Raw genomic sequence first — 10,988 nt, forward strand, 5'->3', positions numbered from 1 at the left:
ACGGTTGGAACTGCGTCGGGTTTCAGCACCGGCCGCTCTCGCAGAATCTGCACAGTTTCACCGTTTATCACGTGCGTGAAACAACGCTCAATAAACTGCTCGTCAAAATGACGCTCACATAGCGCCTACTTCGCGTCCAAAGATTTGTCGGCACGGGGGACGGCTCGTCGCCAAGCTTCGAAGCGTGCGGGGTCCTTTGGCACAGAAAAGAGAGACACACGCTGACCCTGCTGCCTCGACGACACATAGCCGGACGTGAAGCCAGGGGCGAAGCAGTGACGCTGCCTCGCATTTCTTGCGTTGGCATTCATCTGTTCGGCGAAGTCCGGCACTCACATTACCATGTCAGCAGCGAAACACATGTTGCCATAAACGAGAAAACACTCTCGCAGCCACGAAGAAACAGGAACGCTGTCGCACCGGCCAGACACCGCGGGAAGCTGCACACGCTCGCAACCGCGTGACTGCATCGCCAAGCTGACCGCAGCGCCACCGCGGTCTTTGCGGCAGTGCATGAACAAGAGGATCGCGTTTTCTCGGCGGATATGCGGGCGCTGGCGTCACCTCTCCCTTCTAGCCACCATAACCGCGTCTCAATCTCGCTCACGAAAGGGAGGGAAGCGAGGAGGAAGCGCATCGTTTTCCATCACGCGCGCGGCTCCGGGGGGAGGGTAGGGGGGCCCGTCCTACTCCAGACTAAACCCCTTAAACTTCGTAAAGTAGCGACACTCTCCTCCTCCGCGTTCACTCCTCCTCGTTTCGCTTCTGTTTCACGCTCCCTCCTCGACCGTGGCGCTGCCTACACTGCTCGAGCGTAGCAACGGCGCCAGCATGCCCTCCTCGCCCCTCCGTAGACGCTTCTAGATCAAAAATGGCGCAGATGCACGGCGCGAGGGCCCACGTGATGCCGTTAGGCCAATAGCGACGCGGCGTCGGCCTCGGCCAGAGCGCGCGAGGAGGAGGCGGCATTCTTCAAAGCGTGGCACTACTTTACGAAGTGTTAAGGGGTTTTACTCCGGACAGCCCGAGCAGCCGCGCGCGCCCGCCTGGGCTGCTGCATCTTGAAAGCCATCTGCGTACGCGGACACAATCCGCCGCACGCTGTGTTTCCGCGGTTCTCGTTGATGCGAGACGCAGCATGAAGGTCAATTCGCTCGCTGCTGCTGCTACACTTCCTTACTCCAGCGATTTGACAGCGAGTTTCCGCCGTCGTCGAGGAAGATGTGTTGGTGCTTGCTTGCGCGCAAGTGACACCTAGCTTGCGACTTGAGTTATTATGCCTATGTTTACAAGTTTGTACGGCTGATAGATGTGCTATCCTTAATTACTTCGAATAGCTGTCGACTAGCTTCGCATTTCGGGTGAAACTGCGACTTTTTTCATGATTCCGCCTTTCCGTTTTTTAATGAATAGGCCAGCTCCTGGAAACCAGCGAAATAAGATTGGGTTCGCAACGCATCATCGGTGCCGTCATTCACCCGACTCATGTCGGTGCACCTCCGAATTTAACCTCGAAACGGCGGTTAGCGGTTGTAGGCGTGTTTGTTTAATAAACATCACCGCTAATATCGATCCTACCTTGCTTGCACACACACACACACACACACACACACACACACACACACACACACACACACACACACACACACACACACACACACACACACTATATATATATATATATATATATATATATATATATATATATATATATTTTCCTTTTCTTTCTGGATAGAGTGCATTCTAGCTCAGGCCGACCTCTTTGCCTTTCTTCAATGAATTGTTATTCGTGCGAAGAGCTTCATACTATGTATTTCAATAACATGGCTTAAGTTTACTTATGTGTACATATTGCTGTTTCGTGTATACTTTAGTGATTCCGTGGTCTACTTGTTTTTTTTTTTTAATTGCAGAGGTTCGAGTACTACCTCTCTACTGAACATTAGGTTTGTAGACTCGTCAAGCTGCCCTGGCGTAGTTTGTTTCTGCAACCCTCTGTAATGATGTAAGATGGGAAAATAAAATTGAATTGAATTAAATTCCCCGCTCCTGTTCTGTAGGCTTTACAAGAACTCTCAATTACACAAACATTCGTTCGCGGCAGACATGGAGGAAAATACCGACTTTCTGGCGAGTACAAGGCGTTTGGCGGTGTGTTGTCGCGGACAACTAAGGCAGATGAAGTCAACACAGACAATAAAAAGGGAGCGCTGAAGCATCGTCACCAAACTGTGGCAGTTGACAATTTAATCCATGGTTAAATTTGCTGTGCGCGAAGAAATGCCGACTATTTGACGCATTGCTAGCGACAGCAACCATTGCTAAGATGACATAAGTTAACTGCAGGTCGTAGGCGATGTCAAAATATTTCTAGTCGAGCGTCCCTTAGGCAAGCGAGCCGAATACTACACCTGCTGGTTAACTAACCTGATTGCTCCGAGAAATTCTCTGTCGTCCTCTTGTACATTTCACTTCCGTTCAGATCAATTGTTACTCTAGCTGAAAAAGTATATATTCTAGGCAATACCTGATAAGCTGTCGCATTCTCCTCCTTCCTTTTGCTCGTAACTGCATCACCATCATCCTACCCGTGCTACACTTGTATTCTTGATACTCACACTACCTGCTAATGCTGCCCCTGTCATTTTCCTTTCCATCGGATTTCGTGGGGTTCTTTGTTTGAACCGCAAATCTTTGGCCCAACAAATCGGTAGTGCAAGAATACGTTGTATTCACAAGCATATCGGTAAGTCGCCCGTCACAAACTATATCTCGTCCGCACAAAAACCGGTACTGCCTATTCTCGAGGCAAAAGAACAAGTTCCATCCATGTTTCTAATACAGGGCGAACGTACATACGATATATCATTAGGAGTGTATCTCTTCTCAATACTATTCGACGACTGCTCAGCCTACGCAGTATGCCAATTGCACGGTTACCTTTTCGAGTCACATGATCTATGTGTGGGCGCCAGTTGAGAGAGGCGTTATAAATAATTCCGAGGTATTTAACAAATTGCACCTGTGGTATGTCTTGAAGGTCGTAAGACAATGAAATGTGCGCTATGTCACGTATCGGAAAAACGAGAACAGCGCATTTGCTGGCATTGAGTGTAAAGTGATTAACATTTAACCACCTCTCCAGAGCACAAAAGTAAGTTTGCAGTCGTTGGTATAGCTTGTGGATGTCGTTTGCAGATGCGAAAAAACGCCGTGTATCGTCTGCATAAACATGTCTTTACTTCTTGATGACAAGGTAGTGTGCTCAAGCGAATATTAAAAAGCAACGGGGAAAGGGTTGAGCCTTGCGGTACGCCTCTCGTTTGTTTGTGCTTAGAAGAAGAAAAGCCGCTTTCGTAGCAATATAATTCTCTTTCACCTAAGAATGACTGAAGGCACGCTACTATATACCCAGGAACACGACAGGATATTAACCGATTGATCAATACAGTGTGCTCCACAGTGTCGTATGCTTTAGCGATATTGAGCGTCACTAAGGCAGCATATTGCTTATGACGTCGAGCTAGTTGTATTCGGCTTTCTAAGTCGACGTGGGCATGCCAGATGGAGCAGCCGGCCCTGAAACCAATCTGACAGGGACTAGGAATGGAATTATCATTAATAAATTTCATGATACGAAGGTGAAGAAGCCTCTCAATAAATTTTACTACGTTTGATGTAAGTACAATGGGTGTAATGTTATCCAATACATACCTTCCTTCTTGTTTCTTACGCATCAATATTACTTTGGTGAGCTTCCATTGTAACGGCATCCAAGCATATTGAATAATTCACCAGGTCTAAAAGAACGTTAGGCGATTCCTGTAACAATATTTTTAACATTGCATTTGTGACACCGGCAGGGCCAGGGGCTGGATTCGGCAAGCATAGTGCAGTCTCATTTAGTTCAGATAAAGAAATTGGAACAAAGCCATGCGAAGGATCTAATGTAGAATGAATAGCCGGAAGCCGGGTCGTAAATAGATTTTCTAAGCCGTTGGCAATCTCTTCTAGGGAGGCGCTCAATTCTTGCGGGGTCAAAACAATGGAATCTAATGTTAAGGGTGCTGGTAGCACCTTCCTAGCACGAGGAAATGCAAATAAAGCACGCTTATTTTTTTAATTGGATAGATAATCGTAATGCCTAATATCGTATTCGTCTTTGGCTCGATTAACAGTATGCTTAAGTACACCAGTGTGAAACTGATAATTTTTCTAATTTGTCGGGCACTGATTATGCAGAAGCATTTTTCAAGCGGCTTTTCTTTCTCTATAGTCCCGCGTACACTCATTATTCTACCAACGGCAAGCGGTTGCTTTAGCCGAAGGGATGACAAATCCTCTAGAATTGAGCAAATGGTTGAAGCGATTTCCTTATCATTGGTATTGGCAAGTTTCAAAACGGCTGAACGCAAGGGAGTCTTAAATTTCGTATGATTCACAAATGTGCATGCCTGGTATTATAATTATGTTATTGGACAAATGATTTCAAATGACACAGGAAGATGATCACTGTTGGCTGCTGAGTCAACCGTTTCCCACGACAAAACCTTGAGGCCAGCGCTACAAAATGTTAAATCTAACATCGAACGAAAGGGACCTCTAGCAAACGTTACTTGTCGTGTGTTCTGACATGTAAGGTGACTATCAATAGTTCACTCCCATAGTCGCTTACCACATAAATCTGTTTTTAGCCCCCACGACACGTGATGCGAATTAAGATCCGCTACAAACAAAATTTCTTTTCCACAGGCAGCCACAGCCCTAACAAGTTGACGTGCAGTTTGCACACCGTTGGGGAAATATGCATTTATAATTGAAAATGGATGGTACCCTGGGAGACATAAATCTATAGCCAAAATTTCGCAGTCGGAATCCATGATTTGAAAATAAATTTTTGCCCTGTGAGAAATTTTACTGGAAACGAGTATCAGTAATCCTCGACTTCGCGAGTGTCGACCTAATCGGAAAGACTGAAAACATTTTAAATGAAAATTTTTAGCTGGTGAAAGCCAAGTTTCTTGAAGAAGTAAGACCTCTGGATTGAATTGAGTAGATAGGCAAGATAACTCTGTTAAAGCTGCAAACATAGAGCGACAGTTCCACTGCACTACTTTTGAACTGTCCTATGGTGCTGAACGCACAGCAGCGGCAACTGCCACCTTTATAATACTTTCTGTAATCATAGAGGATGGTTGACTCTTTTTTGATTTTGGTTTCATAGTTTTGAAAATTGGGGATCCCATACATTAGGGAGCTCGAGAGTCAAGTTCCATATCTGTCACACCAACAGTGTCTGAATATGAGGGCTCATCCTCGCCTGGTTTGACTAGCGGAGTAGTGTCTGTGGAATGTTCTGCAAATGTAGAAGGCGACTCTACCTCGTTGCTAGGCATCCGAGGTGTGGCGTTAGCTACTCGGGACTGCATTGGTGTCTTAGTGTACTGCATTATTTGCAACATCTGACTGGAAATAATTTGCGCTAAGCAATCAGAGAGACTGGATATCAATCTATCCATAGCTTTAGCCATTGCTTTTTCCACAGCAGAGTCAATTGCTTCTGAGAGATTAAGATCCATGCTTGGAGTGTTGCGCGCTGTAACACCAGAGTATCCGAAGGCCCTGTCTTTGATAACTGAAATTGCATCTCTTCGGGAGCAGTGACGGCGGTCGATTATCTCAAGAATTTGTATGCCTTGAGCGCGAGCTGAGCAGTTCGAATAGTCTGCTGGGTGTGCTCCCCCACATAGGCAGCATTTTTGAGATTGAGCGAAGCATTCACTTGAAGAATGACCATCTCCACAGGTGCGGCAACGCAAGCTAGACTTACATCCTCCTACGCTGGGCCCGAACCTCCAACAATTCTGACACTGGATTGGACTTGACGCGAGTGGCTCTACACGGAACACAAGAGGCCACACCTTTATTTCAGAAGGACATGATGTGCCCACAAACGTTGCAATCACGGATTCCGTCGGAACCCTCTCGTTATTTATCGGTCGATTGCAACGGTAGATAGCAATGACGGCTGCTGCGGAGAGCTTGTCCAGGGTTTCAGTTGGGTTTACTTGGGAGTCTACGCCCTCTACAAGACCTTTGGTGCACGCAGGGTCTGGCGGAATAAAAGCACTCACCGGGGTGGAAGCGAAAACACAGTCGACTAGCAGATAGTCTCGTGGGTCCGCTTCTGGTGGCTTTGTCTCAGACGTCCGTTGTGGCAGTCTACTAAGGGCGTCAGCGTTGAGCAGTTCCTTACCAGGAGAGTATTGAAGCTTATAGCGGAATCCACCGAAGTACAGCGCCCAGGCATTACGGAATCAGGGTGTAGACGAGCCATATGTAAAAATACTGAAAAATATCTATAGCGGCTCCACAGCCACCGTAGTCCTCCATAAAGAAAGCAACAAAATCCCAATAAAGAAAGGCGTCAGGCAGGGAGATACGATCTCTCCAATGCTATTCACAGCGTGTTTACAGGAGGTATTCAGAGACCTGGATTGGGAAGAAATGGGGATAAAAGTTAATGGAGAATACCTTAGTAACTTCCAATTCGCTGATGATATTGCCTTGCTTAGTAACTCAGGAAACCGATTGCAATGAATGCTCACTGACCCGGAAAGGCAAAGCAGAAGGGTGGGTCTAAAAATTTATCTCCAGAAAACTTAAGTAATGTTTAACAGTCTAGGAAGAGAACAGCAATTTACAATAGGTAGCGAGGCACTGGAAGTGGTAAGGGAATACATCTACTTAGGGCAGGTAGTGACGGCGGATCCGGATCATGAGACGGAAATGATCAGAAGGATAAGAATTGGCTGGGGTGCGTTTGGCAGGCGTTTCTCAGATCATGAATAGCAGGTTGCCATTATCCCTCAAGAGAAAAGTGTATAATAGCTATGTCTTACCAGTACTCACCTACGGGGCAGAAACCTGGAGGCTTACGAAAAGGGTTCTACACAAATTGAGGACTACGCAACGAGCTATGGAAAGAAGAATGATAGGTGTAACGTTAAGGGATAAGAAAAGAGCAGATTGGGTGAGGCAGCAAACGCGAGTTAATGACATCTTAGTTGAAATCAAGAAAAAGAAATGGGCATGGGCAGGACATGTAATGAGGAGGGAAGATAACCGATGGTCATTAAGGGTTACGTACTGGATTCCAAGGGAAGGGAAGCGTAGCAGGGGACGGCAGAAAGTTAGGTGGGCGGATGAGATTAAGAAATTTGCAGGGACGGCATGGCCACAATTAGTACATGACCGGGGTTGTTGGAGAAATATGGGAGAGGCCTTTGCCCTGCAGTGGGCGTAACCAGGCTGATGATGATGATGATGATGATGTCAGCGCCCAGTGCTGTATTCTGGCGGCTGCCAATGCTGGAGCTGGTCGATCCGCCTTCAGCAGGCCCACGAGCAGCTGGTGGTCGGTGCCCAATACGAATTCTTTGCCTACGAGATAATCACGGAATGTGGACACTCCAAACACAAGAGTAAGGGCTTCCCTTTCAAGCTGGGAATAATTCTTCTCAGCCCTTGTTAGCGTTCTAGAACGGAACCCGACAGGTTTGTTTATCTTTCCAAATGTATGGAAAAACACGGCGCCTATTCTGTCCTGTGAAGCGTCACACTCTAGCTTGGGGGGTCTCTCGGGATCATAGTGAGCCAGCACAGCCGCTTCCCGAAGGCATTCTTTTGCTTCACGAAAAGCTGCTTCTTGCGCATGTCCCCAAAACCAACGTGTGCTGTTCTCTAATAACCTGTACAGCGGTGCAAGTACGGAAGACATGTTGGGCATGAATTTCGAATAAAATGTAATCATGCCCAAAACGACCTCAACTGCTGAACATTTTGTGGGATGGGGGCTCGCGCGATGGCCTCAACATGCTTCTCTATCGGATGTAGACCTTCGCGATCAATTTTATGACCCAGATACGACACTGCCTCTTGGCGACAGCTGCATATCTCAAGTCTGAGCTTCACTCCATGCTCACAAAAACCCTGCAGTGCTTGTCGTAACCTGTTGGTGCTACCAAGTTTTTCTGATACCGAAACGTCAAGGTAAGCCTGAACACCTGTCAGACCCTGCAGAACTGTTTCCATTTTCCGCTGGAAGATGGCTGGCGCGGAAGCTATGCTGAACGGCAGTCAGTTGTAGCAAAACAAACCACGGTGTGTATTCATTACGCACATCTTCCTTGAGTCCTCATCGATGGGGACTTGGTTATACGCGTCTCTTAAATCCAGCGTGCTGAAGCAGTCCCCACCGTTCAAGCATGTGAAAATATCATCAATAGCTGGCAACGGGTACTGCTCTAGTTCACAGACGGGATTCAAGGTCACCTTAACATCAACGCAGATTCTAACCGCGCCGTTTTTGTTCATTACAGGTACAATGGGAGTAGCCCACTCGGCGTGCGTTACAGGTGACAGTACTCCAAGTGTTACGAGCCTATCTATCTCTTTCGAAACTCTGTCGCGTAAAGCAAATGGAAGGGAACGGGCCTTACAAAATTTCGGCATGGTGCCTTCCTTGAGCTTCACGTGGACAGGGTGTCCGTCAGTTAGACCCATCTCGGGGCTGAAGACGTCTTTGAACTGTGACAGGACGGCGTGCGTGGCGGGGGTACGGCTGCTTCATGGACCAGAACTTTGTTGCACTGACACGTTCAGCACCAAGGATCCTGCGTCATTGAACTTGGAGATCAACTCTCGTCCGCAGAGGTTCGCACCTGAACAGTTCAGGACCATCAAGGAACTCTTGACCTCCTTGTCGTTGTAGGACACTGACATACTCAGTTTCCCTAATACTGGAAGTTCTCCAAGATAACAAGACAGTTTAATACATGCGGGTTCTAATTACGGCCAATGTTCCTGGTTTTTCTCGAAAATTTCCTTGGACACAACACAGACGGGTGAGCCGGTTTCCACAATCATAGAGGTGCCGTCAGCGCTTGCAAGGCAGTCTGATTGCGGCTAACGTCACTTTACAACATGTATCACGACGAATACATGACGACCACTGTATGGCGATGACGGAGTTAGGGCGATGGCAAGACAACGGCATGTGAACAATGGTATGACGATACTGATGCGAGGACGATGGTGAAACGAGAGCGTGAAGATGATGACATGACGATAACGGTATGACAACGAATACATCACGACGACTGCATGGCGATGATGGACTGAGGGCGATGGCAAGACAACGGCATGAGGCCAACGGGATGACGACGTTTGTAGGATGACAACGGCGTGACCATCAGTGTGTCTCGAAACCTGTAAAATGACGATGGCTTGACGACGACGGCCTGACGAGCGTCGGATGACCTACGTATTTGGAAGGACGATGATACGACCATGATGGCATCACGACGACGGTCTGTCAATGGAGGCATGATGGCGATTGACGTTGATGGTACGACAAGGATGCCGTAATCGCGATTGAACGACGACAGTATCAATAATTACAAGATAATGACGAAGAGAAATTGACGTCGATGGAACGACGAAGGTGGTATGACTACGATAGCATGGAGAAGACGGGTTGCTGTTACTGAAGCGATGATGATGATAAAGTGACATCGTGACGACTCTGTGACAACGTTGGGGTGATGAGGACGGCATGACGAGAGTCAGACGACAAAGCTGGAATGGCAAAGATGCGATGACAACGATGGCATCAGGACGCCAAATACATACCTAGTGACCCAGGCTATCGAACCACTGGGTCGGTTTAGAAGGCGTGACGCTGACAACAAGACGAAAGTCGGATCATGAAGCTAGAAAGACCACAACTGAACGAAAACAAAGGCGGTGTGACAACGAATGCCTGACTGCTGTATGACAGCAATGGCTTGGTGACGATGGCATGAGGAGTGTCGGATGAGAAAGCTGGAATGACGCCGATGCAATGACCATGACGGCACCAGAATCACGAGCCCATACCTTCTGGCCCAAGATATTAGACAGCCTGGGCGACTGGGTCGGGGTACTTAGCATCACGATGATGACATGACGATAGTAAGATCACGAGGCTGGAATGATAATGAATAACCATGACGGCATCTCGACCAAGTGCACATACCTAGCCGCCCAAGCAGGTAGATAACTTCTTTCTAACCCACAGTTGGATGTACGTCGTCATAAACTGCTTTATTTCAGACTTGGAAGTCGCGGGCGAGATGTACATCGTCGAGGTCATGATTCCTTCTTCCGTTTCTACAGCGCAATATGTTTATCCAGAAAGTATCGTCGGAACTTGGCATTCGCGCCTTTAAAGACGTTCACTCGCTCCATCCGGTACCTCTGCCGCCGTATAACGTTGCGAGTCTGGCGTCGTTGCTCGTTCGGAGGTGCCCGGGCTCGCGATTGCCGTTTTCGTTAAGCATCGTGGGACAGTTCTTCGTCGGTGGCAGTTTCGCCCCGACGCCGTTTACATTCACGTTGTTGGTCCCTCCGGCGCTCCTCGTACGCATGTTGTTCTTTCGGTGTGTGTCCTATATGTGTCCGCCCCATCCATATCGCAGCTATTGAATGGCTCCACCCCCTAATCAATGGCTCATGCCGCGGCCCTTGTGGCACATACCCCTGTGGCACATACCCATAGGGGTATGTGCCATTAAGCTTGGACGCTTTCTGTACTATCACAAAGATAGGCCCGCACGATGAGTTTTGCTGTTGCCGGACGCCGAAAAGACTGCGGAAGGTTAGTCATATACAGCTTTCGCTGTTAAAGCTCAGTACCCGTCCACTCTGTGAAGTAAGATGACCAGCGAAGCTTTGTATGTGGGCCCCTTAATGGCGAACCGCAGCTCAGCCGCGGGTCGGCCCGGCGTTTCCCTATCTTAGGGTTCCGCCCACATATGGGAAGGGCTTAACGCCTGGGTCACCTCCGCCGCGGGTCGGCCAGGCATTGCACTATCTTCGCGGTATTTTTCTACACGTGGACACGATAGCGGGCCAAGTAGCCCTTGATAATTTCACTGTAAAATTGG

The 10,988-nt window shown here is 47.9% G+C and overlaps 1 protein-coding gene across 1 annotated transcript in view; it reads left to right on the forward strand.

Annotated features, from left to right (window-relative positions):
• The window catches only part of LOC135898646 (uncharacterized), a 116,763-nt gene extending 114,724 nt beyond the window's left edge, over positions 1-2,039 (forward strand). Inside the window, exon 12 of the mRNA XM_065427738.2 lies at positions 1,914-2,039. The gene's annotated coding sequence lies outside the window, so the exon portion shown is untranslated. The remainder of the gene's footprint in view (positions 1-1,913) is intronic.
• Positions 2,040-10,988: the final 8,949 nt, after the last annotated feature.

This window comes from Dermacentor albipictus, chromosome 10 (assembly GCF_038994185.2).
Source record: "Dermacentor albipictus isolate Rhodes 1998 colony chromosome 10, USDA_Dalb.pri_finalv2, whole genome shotgun sequence".
Taxonomy (NCBI): domain Eukaryota; kingdom Metazoa; phylum Arthropoda; class Arachnida; order Ixodida; family Ixodidae; genus Dermacentor; species Dermacentor albipictus.